Source organism: Dioscorea cayenensis, chromosome 20 (genome assembly GCF_009730915.1).
Source record: "Dioscorea cayenensis subsp. rotundata cultivar TDr96_F1 chromosome 20, TDr96_F1_v2_PseudoChromosome.rev07_lg8_w22 25.fasta, whole genome shotgun sequence".
Lineage (NCBI taxonomy): Eukaryota > Viridiplantae > Streptophyta > Magnoliopsida > Dioscoreales > Dioscoreaceae > Dioscorea > Dioscorea cayenensis.
Genome location: NC_052490.1, coordinates 11,299,339 through 11,314,102, shown reverse-complemented (window position 1 = coordinate 11,314,102; position 14,764 = coordinate 11,299,339).

Sequence of the window (14,764 nt, the reverse complement as noted above, 5' to 3'; positions counted from 1 at the left end):
AGGTCTCCCATTTTGTTTTGCTCGCTCACAGTGATTTGCATAACATGCTCATCGACTTGAACATGTACAGCGTAGAACCACGAACACTTAAACAAGGTTTTGCAAAGACAACGATATTTAAATAGAAAAAATTTGTAAATGAAAACGATTACAAATTAAATGAAAATCCATATAGTTAAACATAGACAATGATGTTTACACAATAAGGAAAAGCTTTTAAATGATAAGAACAATTCTTAAGTGTTAAATATCAACTCCGTTTTAAAAGGATGTGTCATGGTCATCCTCCTCTAGAGAATACTCCGCAATCAAGCAATGAGTGAAAAACTTTCTTTTCACGACCATAGTCGAAATGCACCTTAATTGCTTGCCGGTCATTGCTTACCCGTCGAGGCGATAGCAGCGGGCTTTCCGACTTGAGCAGGGAAAAAAATAGATGAACTTGTTGCGTGATTGCGGTGATTGATTCTCCGGAAGAAGATGACCATGACAAATCCTAAGATAGATGAGATCTCAAAAAAATGTGGTGCGGTGAGGCGAATATCACGGACACATGAAGAAGAAACTAATCGAGGAAGAAGCAGAGGAGGAGAGGGTGTCCAGGGGAAGGGGTCTTCCTTCTCATTTATAGTGTGAAGTCCACAAACCGGTTGATGCTTGAGATCCGAGATAAAAAGGAAAACACACTAGGGGACCCGAGCTTGGCGATAGCGAGGAAAATTAAATATCCCTCAATCGCCCACCTTCAGTGGCTAGGGTATCACGGACAACCTAGAGACTATCACCAACTACGCTGGGTGCATGCCATCCACAGGTGCCTCATGGAAGATCTTCCCAAAAATAGCCACCGCAGGTGCAGGTGCTTGTTGTCAAGGGAAGTGCTATAGCGCGAGATACGAAAAGGTGCGTAATCGCCCTCATTATCACGGTTCTACAAGGTGACAGAAGTGTGAAGAAACAACGCATTGGTCGGACACCCGTATTCTATGTTATGGGAAGAGTACATTCATCATGGCATCATCAATCAATCCTCTTTTTAAAAATCATTCAGTTTGGAAAGAGGGTGAGGTTTTTCTTTTAATATTGTGTAATGTTGAAGCTTCCTAATTTGTTGGCTGGACACCCCGTTTACTGTCTATTTTGTTGTTGTAATTACTATGTAATATCTCATTTATTATGTAATACATTTAGGGTGTGTTTGTTTGGCCGGATATAAAACTACATGTGATTGTAATTACAAAAGACTTGAAAATCTAGTGTTTGTTTCGTTGAATTTGAGAATTTGAAAGTAGTTAGAAATGCAATAGACATGGATTTAGTTAGTTTTGGAACTACGTCCAAATCGGGCGTAGTTCAATCTCCTACACTTTGGATTTTTGATAGAATGTCTACGCGCGTGATGTCACGTGATACAAAATGAAGAGGTCAAAGGATCAAGCCACCACTTTCCCCCATCATAGCACATCTCCAGAGCTTTCTCTCGAACTCCATTGCAGCTAATCTTTTCCTCTGTGCGACAAAAAATCTACCACAAACTCCTAGGTTCCTCTTTACCTTTTTTGGGGATTTTTTTAATTACAAGTTTATTTATTTATTTTTTTATTTTCTTGCAAAAATATAATCTTTTTTTATTGTTTTTTTCAGGATCAAGATCTTAGCAAAAACAACAAAAAAAGTCATCGATCTCATTCTTACATTATCGAGTTAGTCTTATCTTTTTTTATTTTAACCTTAAATATTTCCCTTTTTTTAATGTCTTTATTATTTTTTTGCAAGTTTTTTTATCTCTTTTTTTATCTTTTTACTCTGCATAGATTTGTGTAGATTTGATTCATGTTTATTATTATTATTATTATTATTATTATTATTATTATTATTATTATTATTATTATGTTGCCTTAGATTTAATTATTACTTCCATGGTTGATAGGAATGTGATATTGATGCATGGATAAAGATTTGCTTACACTTTTTGATATTTTTTTATTTATTTATTTATTCATTTATTTTTCGTGATCAAGATGTTGAAGTGTTTATTTGCATAGTAAACCTTTTTTTAAAAGGTGAAATAATTTTTTTGTAATGAGCTGGTTAATACACGTTCTTGATAAGGTTTAGTGTAATGATTAAAAAAATGTGTAAAAATTGTTGTAATTTCTACCATCTTATCACTCGAGTACGTTTAAAAATTATGTTTTAAAAATCATATGAATTGAAATATAAATAAAGGATAAAGGGATAAGATTTACATCATATAATTTAATAGTAAAGAGTAAATAATAATATTTGTGAAAACTATTGAAAAAAATAAAAGAAATTAAATATCCTAAATGAGACAATTTAAAGATGTATGGACATGTGATTTATTTATTTTTGAAATTTATTTATTTATTTTTGAAAAATACGCACTTGTAAGTTGTAATTAAACATTTAAACTTATTTTAATATGGTCCACGATCTATGTAAAAAAATTTAATGACTTTTTCCTTTCCTAGTATTGAAGGTTATATAATGATAAAGATTAATTTCCCTACAATGTCGATTAATTTAGTTTTTGATCTACTTATTTTAAGTTTTTATCATCGATTTGAATTTGTTCATACATGTTAATGATAAAATTTGACACAATGATGAATAAATGCTTGAAATATGTTGGCAAACAAATTAAACTTATATTGTGACTTTGCATTAGTTGTCATAAATGGGACATTGTTCCATGCATGTCACGCTTACTAGTACTAATTTATGGTTGATTAATTATGCTAATTTGATTGGTAATGTTAATAAAATGGTTTCTAAACTAGTTTTATGATAAATATAATCGATTTCAAGGCTTCTTATTATACATGGTGTGAGTGGCCAAAGTATGGCTTGTAATTAATTTAATTATAAAAATAGTGATATCTTGACATTATTCATTATGATATTTATATTTGTTTTATATTCTGAAAATTATTTATTTTTTTACCAATCTTACATTAGATGGATCATTTTCGAGGATGATGATGAGCTGTACCTCTTGGAAAGTAGCTATTTTTAGTTGTGGCCTATGCTATATTATTATTGCTATGAAAGAAAAAGACAAAAGAATTTGTAGAGAACCATCACGCGAAAGGCTAGAAATAAGGGAAAAGTATTTGTCTAGGTTGATAGATGGAAATGACACTACTAGCATCAACATGGTTCGCATGAAGAAGTCTATTTTTTTCAACCTATGCTCAATATTGCGTCAAAAATGCCTTTTGCGTGATACATTACACATGAGTGTGGAGGAACAATTATTAATGTTCTTGCACACCATAGGACACAATCAACGAAACCATGTTATTGCACATAATTTCTTAAGGTCTGGGGAGACCGTTAGTAGGTACTTCAATCATGTGTTATATGCTATTGGTGATTTGCGCCATGAATACGTGCGGTCACCAAGTACACAAATCCAACCATATATAGCGTCGAGAAGCAAGCTATATCCTTACTTTAAGGTATTGTTATATTAGATGTAACTTACATATAATTACATAAGATTAAATCTAACATAAACTATTTAATGTTAGGATTGTATTGGGGCCTTAGATGGGACACATATTCATGCTTCTGTCCCAACATCTGAAGTAGCAGCATTTCAGGTAAGAAAACCTTACCCAACACAAAATGTTCTCGCAGTTGTTGATTTTGACTTGCGTTTCACTTACATTCTTGCTGGTTGGGAAGGATGAGCACATGATTCTCTAGTACTCCGCGATGCACTTGAGAGACCTAATGGGTTAAAAGTCCCAGAAGGTATTAAACTTCTTTGCTTTATGGATAAAAATGCTAGAGAATAATTCAAGTGTAATGATTAAACTTATCAATTTATTTTATGTCTTGTAATTAGGGAAGTATTACTTGGTTGATGCTGGATATGCCACAAGACCTAGTTTTATACCCCCTTATAGGGGTGTAAGATATCACCTAAAGGAGTTTGGCTCTCGAACACCTGCTAATCCTAAGGAGCTTTTTAATTTGAGGCATTCATCTGCACGTACCTCCATTGAGCGTGCATTTGGTTCTTTAAAGGGTCGTTTTAAAGTTCTCTCATCTAGGCCTTTTTTTCCTTTTAAGACACAAACAGAACTCGTATTGGCATGTTGTATCTTACATAATTACATCCTCAATGGTGGCCAAGATGGCTTTATTCCCTACGAGGAAGGCTGGATACCACAGCAGACATCACAAACCACCATTAGGGAACAAAGAGAAGAGGCACAAGAATGGGGCTGCTCGTCGTGACCAAATTGCGGCTGAAATGTGGGCCAACAAATAGTTATATATCTATATAATTATGACAACAAGGAATCATTTGTTCTTCTATTGTTTTGCTTATTGTATGATGACTTTGTAGTGCATACTTATTTCTCTACTTGCACTAAACATTGTCTAGTATTTATATAAAAATAGTGATGTGTAACTTGATATTGGTATCTATTATTACACAACTAGATTATTTTAGTACTTGCTTAATTCGAGTAATATTTTTCTTTGCTTTTATGAATTTACTACTTCACATACTATGTGAAATTAACAATTGTCATAGTTTGTTGCATATCAAATTTTTATCACGAGAATGGAAGGGTACAATGTAGAAATGGATAGCCAAAAATTCATCGACTAAGAAGCCCACAATAGTGACATCGGGACATAAGAGGTGGACACCAACTGAAAAGCCGTTATTTTATAAGATTTATGGGTAGTCAAGTTGAACAAGGACTAAAAAGTTGATAAAGGGGTTTTAAGCCACAAGCAATTCATGCCGCTATTCGAGCCATGAGAGATGCATTTGGGGTGACCGATTCTGAGAGGCTAATGTGGGTAATCATCTCGGGGACAATCACGGAGAAGGTGGCAAGAATTAAAAAAATTGAAAAGAAATGAGTGGCATGGGTTGGGATAACAACCTTAAAATGATTGTTATGGGTGAGGCAGCGTATAGAGATTAGGTTAAGGTACTTGTTATATTGCATATTTATTTGTACCTTATTCAAATGTTAATTGCTAATTTTAAGATTTATTCATTCACATTCAGGTCCATGCACAAGATGAGTTATATTTGAACAAACCGATCGAGGATTATGACCTAATAGAAGCTATATGTGGCAATGATCAAGCCGATGAGTCGTCATGCTATTCGGTTTGAGAATACTATTGGTGTACAAATGGATTTCAACATAGGCGGGGAAGAGTCTCACCATAATGAAAAATTATGATGATGTGGCTTTTGGAGAGACAAATGCACGAGGGCAATGCCTCACGAGGGACCCAAAAATCGAGGGCAGCCCTTACAGACCCATGTCGAGCAACAAGCCCACAACAAAAAAAGAAAGGCAAAAAGCAAAGCGTAAAGGCAAACACTGAAGATTATGCAATCCGTGAACTAGCCACCACAATCAAAGATGCATTTGAGTCAGTTAAATCTAGCCGATCATTGAGCTTTGCAAAAGAGCTTTCGACAGAATGTAAAAAACTGCAAAAGTATGGCTACTCCATAAGACAAGTTGGAATGGTATACCAGTACTTGATGGGAGATGAAGCAAGAGGTCGAATGTTCTTTGGAATGGATGATGATTTCCGCAAGATTTGGGCGGAAGATTTCTTTGCATCCATTGGTCGGGACCTTTGAAATGTAGAAATGGTAAGCAAGTCTTCATTACAAAATGTTATCATTCTTATGTTCATTTTCCACTCGTATTTATCTATGATTTATTTTTTATCCTCTATGTTTTTTTCAGCATGAATTCATCAAGCTTGGTGTATTGCCTCGCATGTGGTGGACATCTCATGCCCTTTATATTCTACCATCTTTATCATATTTCTTCTCCAATGTACCTATCTTATTTTTATTTATGTTTATCTCTAACTTTGAAATTCATGGATGTATGTAGTTTATTAGCAAATGGTATGAATGTGATGTTTATGGATTTAATATGTTATGGACTCTTTGAACTAGTGGATGTTCGTTATGAATTTAATATGAGTTTAGAGGGATGTTATGGACCTGATGGTGATGGATGTTAATATCTCTTCAATTTTGTTATCTGAGAGGAATGCATGGATAATAATTGTTAATATGTATATATGCACTCTTGTTTGGACCTAGGATCGGCTATCTTTGCTAAAAATTTCTTTAAGAGTTTGATGAGCAGGATGATTGTGGGTAAAAAAATCGGGTTGTTTTTTTATTTGTACTTTTGTCAAGTATTAAATTTTGTTTTTATATTTATGTAATAAAATTTAATATAAAAAACATTTAACAATAAAAATAAAAAAAAATGAAAAGAATATATATAAATAATAAAAATAAAGGCATGATATTATTTTATCTTAATAATAAATGGTTACTATTATATTTTTATCAATATAAAAAATTATAAAAAGTGTAATATATTTTTTTTATAATTTTTAAAAATAACAATAATATGTAATGAAAACATAATTTTATATTAAATTAAGTAATTATATGCATAATTATTTTGATTTGTGTATTTATAATTAATTAAATTTAATGGTGACCTAAGGTGGGGGTAATCTCACCAAGGGTGTTTATATCATACAAATACATCCAACCAAACACATGTTTTCAAAATCCAGATTTACAAATCCTTCCAAACAAACACAAAATTTTCAAATCCAGCATTTTCAATTACAGTTAACCAAACACCAGATTTGACTCTCCTGCATTTTCAACTCCAGAATTTACAACTACACTGTAATTGAAAATCTACTGTATTTTCAACTACATCTAACCAAACACTACCTTAACTTCATGTTAAAGATATGTCCCGTTCTATGTAATTTTTTCTTTTCCTGTGTAATATACTATATTTATGTGTAATATCATGCATTAATGTGTAATATACTTTTTTATTGTGTAATATACTTTATTCCTGTGCAATAAACTCTAATAGTGGCTAACATACTAGTTTGATGTGTAATATATTGTTAGGCTGAAATCTTATCTCCTGCTTCTTTTGCAGTTCTATGCTCTTGTCCCAGCCAATGATGAGGAAATTGCACTTGTTGGCCGTAGAGGAGGAACACCCATGGAAACTTATATGAGGTCGTCCAAAAGGGTTACTCAAAGAAGAGGGCCCGACCGCATTCCCCTCCAAGGAGGTCAACAAATAAAAAAGCAGGTCCAACATCGAGAAAAGGTGAAGAGAATCCAAAGAAGAGAAGCCGACGAGGTGTCGGAAAATGGGTGTGGACCATTCCCCCAAAGTCAATCTCCCAAAAAGGTCTCTCCCGCAGTCGGCGACCGACAAGACTGACAGAGCTGCTGATGCTTCAAGCGGTGATGATGATGTGCGTGATTTACTTCACCGCCTACTTGCAGAGTTCGATGTGCTTCGCGCCCGTATGGACGAGCGCGACACCAAAGATGCTCGGCGGGTCGAGCCCAATGAGCGGACCTCGCCAGTTGAGAATGTTGTGAAATGGCATGAATAAATATAATAAAAAAATATAAATAATAATTATAATAATAATAGTAATAATAACAATAACAATAATAATAAGTAGAAGAAGAAAAAGAAAAATAAATATAATAAATAATAATAATAATAAAAAAATAATAATAATAATAAGTAGAAGAAGAAAAATAACAATAAATATAATAAAAAAATAATAAAAAAATAATAAATAAATAAGATGATAATAAATTAATTAATTAATTATAAGATGAGAGGAAAAAGTAGAAGAAAAAACAATAAATATAATAAAAAATAAGAAAAATAATAAATATAAAATGATAATAATAATGAGAATTAATTAATTAATTAAAAGAAGTAGAAGAAGAGGAAATAGAAGAACAAGAAAAGAAGACTAAATATAATTAAAAATAAGAAAAATAATAAATAACTAATAAGAATAACAAATACTAATAATAATAATGAGAAAAAGAAGAAGAAGAAGAAGAAGAAGAAGAAGAAGAAGAAGAAGAAGTAGAAGAGAAGAACAAATATAATAAAAAATAAGAAAAATAATTTATAATTAATAATAATAATATTTTTAATAATAATAATAATAATAATAATAATAATAATAATAAATGAAGAAGAAGAAGAAGAAGAAAAAATAAAAAAATATGAAAAAATAATACTAATTAATTAATTAATTAAGAAGTAGAAGAACAAGAAAAAGAAAAGAAGAATAAAAATAAACAAATAATAATTAAATAATAATTAAATCAATAAGATAATAATAATGATAATTAACTAATTAATTATAAGAAGAGAGGAAAAAGTAGAAGAAAAAAGAACAATAAATATAAAAAAATAAGAAAAATAATAAATAAAAAAATGATAATAATAATGTTAATAAATTAATTAATTCATTATAAGAAGTAGAATAAGAGGAAAAAGAAGAACAAATATAAGAAAAAATAAGAAAAATAATAAATAACTAAGAAGAATAACAAATACTAATAATAATAATAAGAAGAAGAAGAATAAGAATAATAAGAAAGAGAAGAAGAAATATAATAAAAAATAAGAAAAATAATTAATAATTAATAATAATTATAATAATAATAATCATAATAATAATAAATGAAGAAGAAGAAGAAATATAACAAAAAAATACGAAAAATAATAATAATAATAATAATAAATAAATAAATAATTATAAGAAGCAGAAGTAGAAGAAAAAGAAAAAGAATATAATAAAATATAAGAAGAATAAATAAATAAATAAATCATGAGAAGAAGCAGTAGACGAAGACGAAAAGTAATTAATAAAAAAAATAAGAAAAAGAAGAAGAAAAGGAAATATAATAAAAAATAAGAACAAGAAATAATAATAATAATAATAATAATAATAATAATAATAATAATAATAATAATAATAATAAAATGAAATAGAAGAAGAAGAAGAAGAAGAAGAAGAGATATGTTAAAAATATGAAAAATAATTAACTATAATAATAATAATAATAATAATAATAATCATAATAATCATAAGAATAATAATAATAAGAAGAAGCAGAACAAGAAGAAGAAATATAATAAAAATATTAAAATAATAATTATATTAAATAAATAACTAATAAGAAGAACAATAAATAAAAAAGAATAATTTATAAATAATAATAATAATAAGAAGAAGAAGAAGAAGAAGAAGAAGAATTATAACAAAAAAATAAGAAAAATAATAAATAAATAATATGAAGAAATATAATAAAAATATGAAAATATTAATAATAATAATAATAATAATAATAATAATAATAATAATAATTACATGTTCACCCCCAAAGACAAGATCTTGAAATTTTGTGGCAATGAAAGCACTTGATGTGTTGTTTATTGATTCTGTTATGTGTTTTCTTCGTTTGAATACAGTTGTCATTACTTTGAGCAATTTATGGTGGACAGCAAAGATTTACTTTTAAAACCTAAATGGCAACATAGCATGAAGCACCCATAATGTTTATGTTCTGTGTTACATATTTATTTTCTTGCTTTAGAGTTTACACTTTCATTCTAAATCGCAAGGACATTGTTCTTCCTGTTTACCATGGTATGCACCTATTTAAGTTCACAGCTGCCTTCTCATGTAAACCGATTTATTATTATTATTATTATTATTATTATTATTATTATTATTATTATTATTATGTAGGAATCAACGACATGCCTAACCAAATTGCGAACCTCTTGAATGGGAGGTGTTACCTAACACCACTCGTGGACACCATACAAAAGCTAAAAGAGAATATGACAAGGAAACATTGGGAGTTAATCCGATGCATACCATTTGCACATTTCTTGGAAATAGAGGTTGTAGTCCAAGAGCGCATTATGTTAGATTTGCTGATGCAAAAGTCACATCCAATTCAGGCCGCAAGATATGGCAATTGTGCTTGGTCTACAGTGTAGCAGGTTGGCTATTGACTTCAGAAGGAAGAAGGAACGAATCAAATTTGAGGAGTTCCTGCCTAAAGGGATCGACCGAACCAGAGACTGCCTTGTGAGGATGTTATTTACATTGGTGATCAGGAAAGATGGCAACAAAGAGGAAAGCCTCGTGAAGTTGTTGTTAGTGTATATCCTGGGATTCATACTCTTCCCCACCATGTCATGCTCGGCACCAAGATGGTTAGCACAGTATGTTGATGACCTACCCAGATTACATCAATATGCTTGGGCCCATGCGGCACATAAATGGCTGATTGATGATGTGCCAAATACTACAACACAAGTTAGACACAGGTGTTCTGGGAGATCTTCATCAGCAGGGTACTTGCAAGGATGCGTCATTGCGTTGAATATTTGGTTTTACGAGTTTACGGGAATAGGAAAGAAAACACAGTTTGGAAGATTGCCACGCATCATGTGATATGGCGAGAACAGCTTTAAGAAACAATCCAGCTCGGGGAGCCTGCTGGAGGCACTCACTGGGAAAGAGGTGAGTGGTTTCCTCTTACTCCTTTTCTTTCATGTCAATTCCCTTCCTAATGTTAATCGTTTAGGTTAACAACATATATGTTCACATTATTCTCTTTAATGTCAAATATTTATGTTTCTGTTTATAAAATGATGTTTCTAATTTCAAAAACTGAGTGTAGTTTACTATTGAACTTTGAAGGATAAATTTTCTGAATCCTGAAAAGAAAGCCATATTCAACATCAAAAATAACTGATTGTATTTAAAAATTTTAGATTATGTTTATCCCCTGCCAATGTAGTTTATGTATATCTTTAAATGTATAACTGAGTGGTTATTATTATGACACAATTCCATCCATTGGTCCCAAAGGGTGAGTTTGAATTTGAAGTTATTAGTTCTGGAAAAGTTGACTATAGGGCCTTACAAGACAGTCTGGTGGAGTCATCTACCCACCCCAAACTTCAAAATTCATCAAAAAAAGACATATAAAAGGCCACGATAAAGCAAGGGAGACTTCATCATCCACAAGACACAACAGAGAGGTTATACCAGATAGCATCGGACATAGTGGTCTAGACGTTCCCCTCAATGATCGACTAGACGAGAATAAGTTTGCTCATCTATGAGATGAGCTTAGGTCACTGCAAGCAAGGGTTAGCATCTTGGAGGGAACATCTCAGACACATAAGGATGAGGATGATGAGGACATGATGAAGCCAAACCCGAAGAATGATGTCATACCTTTCCAGAAGGAAGCATCCCCCATGCTACAGAAGCATGGTAAAAAAACTCCCACTAAAGCGAGGCCAGCGTAACATTGTTGCTGATGAAACGTTTGATGAGAACCAATAGGAGAGGCCTCTCACCCTCGCTGCAAGAGCAGTAACAGCTTCTCATTCGGCAACTCCTGCCACACTAAAGAAGTTAGTAGCACCTGTAAAAGTAAAAAAAGAAAGCCGCATTACCTCCATCGTAATTGACTGCAGTAGGTGAGGAAACAATGGATGGCATTGACAAATAGGTTGACTCTGTACAAGTTGGTGAAGTACAAATTAAAGTTGACATCGGGGAACCCAATGTAGCAAACATTGGGTCAGATAACATGCAAGCATTGAACCACGATATCATCCAGCAAGAAGCAACAGCTGCGTAAATTGATTCCGACAGTGACATACCTCAACCACTAATGAACTTTGTACCACCGAAGAAAAGGCCTACAGGATTTCAAAGGCTGACCAAACTACAACAATTGACTCTTTCTGTCTTCATTAGCACCCGAATGGATGAGTAAGTCAATTTAAAAAACTTGTTAACTCATTATATTGATTGGTACTTTTTTTTCATTTCAATATGCATGAACTATTTATAGTTTATAAAACAACTTAACAGTGTACAAATTGGAGTTTAAGTATGGATAACGCATTATTAGTTATAAATTTAACTTTCCTATGTAAGAACCTGCATTCGTATTGTTCTTTTCTTTTGCCGTTCAATATTGGAAGTATGTGTTTGCAATTAGCATTTCCTTGTCCATATTGGTGCATCTATGTTATGTTATTTTTTGTTTTTGTGCTAAATGTTTTGTTTGAATCAGAACATATGTCTGGGCCTATGAATTGGGGCACACAAGTCGTGCCTATCTGTACATCTTGTTAGATGACAAACACATGGTACCCGAGGACGTTGTCAACACCTTCGTCTTGATAATGCTTAATTCCTTGAAGACAAATCCAGGACAATTTAAGTAGAGGGCAACCATGACTAGACCAATGGCCCCTTGTTCTCTCTAAAAGGGAACACTCAAGCAAGAACCTGCACAAGATGTTGGCCTCTGCTTTGCATGACTATTCTTTAATTGAGGTGGTACTTATGCCAATAGTTTCGCACAGGCACTACCACCTCCTCGTTCTCGAGAAAGACAAGAAAGAATACTTGCACTACTCATCAACTAGAAGTGTTGTGCATGATCAGGCAGCAAGGGACATGGTAAAATCCATAAACTCTTATACTTCTTTACATGCCCTTTCATGATATGTGACTTATTGCCATTGTGTTCACGCTTTCAATGGGCCTTATTCGACAAATATATTCAGGTGGCACTTGGTCTTGGAGACACCGTCTCGTACCCACTCACATATGTGAAACAATGTCTGCAACAGAGGCCTGACAGTCTTGATTGTAGTACATATATGATGCGATTTATGGAACAGTGACTAGAGTATGCAGTGAGAATTTTGGTTGATAGAATCCCTCGAAAACCTCTACTCAAGGAAGATAACAATTCCGGCACCATCGTGGATGCAACAGGCCAGGACAACACAAGCGACTCAAACCTTGCACAAGCAGATGAGAATGCACTCGAGACAATTAAGTCAACCAAACCACCTGAGACAACAACAACTACAGAAACATTTGTGGAGGAACAATAACAACGGGCGAATAATGAGACAAACGGAGTGATATGCATTCTACTTTTAGCAGTTATTGTTCAGTTATTTGTGTTGCAGTTTATATAACTCTTAGTGAACTAGATATTGGGAACTTGTGTTTACTACGGATGTTTCTGTTTATAATTTGTTATAACTAATTACTTTACTATGTTTGTGGCTACGTTTGTGGACTTCACTTTACGATATGAAACTGTACTTTGGCATAGGCAATAGCGTTATAATATTATAAACTACATATATTTTTTTTAATGGATTTTTAAGTAATGAACTCTATGGACCCAAAATGACATTGGAAATGCATTTACTAAAAACAAAGGACATATTTTGACATACATTGGTTGTGAATACCTCAAGCAAAAGTCATAGTTATGCAAAAAACATATAAGCCCAAAATTCAGTCCGCGATAACCTTGTTACAAGTAGTCTTATTATGACCCACCTGTTGGCATCGGCTGCATCATAATTCTCATAGCCCAAATGCTTGTGACTCAATCCTTCAAAGTCTCAGCCTGCCTGGCCTTTTCTTGGCAATGGGTGGCCAAAGTTGGAGCACGCGGTTATCATCCCTTGGTTTATCATGATCTGGAATAGGGAAAATCTGAATGGCAAAAGGCTCTTGAAATAAGTTCACATGAGTGTGGTATCTTTCAATGAAGCTGTGCACATTTGTACCGGTCACCATGATTGCAACACACGCATGCTTACACGAGAGACCATAAACTTGCCACCTGCGACAAGAACATTCCCTGTCGCGCAGACTAACAGAATTGCTTTGGTTATCAATCACTTCAAAATGTTCCCCATCCGAACGATCTATGACCCAAGCCCTGCTATCCTCAACTACGTCCTTAATCTTCTTGTGGATTGTGGGGCAAAGGTAAGTGTTCCACATCTAGCAATGTTCACATTGATCGCACATCATATTTATCATATTGAACCTGCATCACATGAAGGAATAATAGTTGTAACTGTGTATGATAGAAACTAACCGTGTCTAGCATATAGTAAACAGAAACAGTAAATATTAAACCAAATCACCGGATATTAGTCTGAAATACTAGATTCTAAAGCGTTAAACACAAAATTAATATGAAGTATCCAATGATACATCAATACATAATTTCTTAAAGTGGAAACCAAATATAGGAAGCTATTGCTCCATAACCTCCCGAAATGGAATATATCGTGTGGGAGCGGGCATACCTGATAGAATCCACCATGTTACATATTGGTAAGTGACGTGCTTCCCTGATCCAGGAGTTGAATGACTCAGCAACATTTGAGTACATCACTCCCCATCATCGACCTATGAACAAGTAGTTGGACCAATGTGATACATCCAACTTGTGAAGCCTCCAACTATGTGCATGTGGTGACATTTGTTGTAATTCATTCGTGACAGAGTCGAATTCTTTCGATGTACATACATATGCGACTTTGCCTATCAACCTCCAGCACTCATCTTTTAATGCCTTCCCTAACTGTCTATTTGATTTAATGAAGTTAACCTGAAGATGGCGCAAGCAATAACCATGTGGGGCAGATGGAAACACCTTGGCAACAGCATTGACAAGGCCCTTGGACCGGTCTGAAATGAATGTAATAATATCATGGTATTTTTCATCGCCATAAAGTGCATCACCCAATTTCAATATGAACCATGTCCAATTATCATCTGTCTCATTGTCCACGATGGCAAATGCTAGGTGAAAGAACCCCTCATTACCATCTTTCCTGGTCGCTCCTAATAGAATATCATTGTATCTCCCCAACAAATGAGTATTGTCAAGAAATAACATAGCCCTACATCCCTTCCTAAAACCATCCAAGGAAGCATGGAAGCAAAAAAAAATCCCCATCTGAACCACTCACCATCTCTCACAATTTGA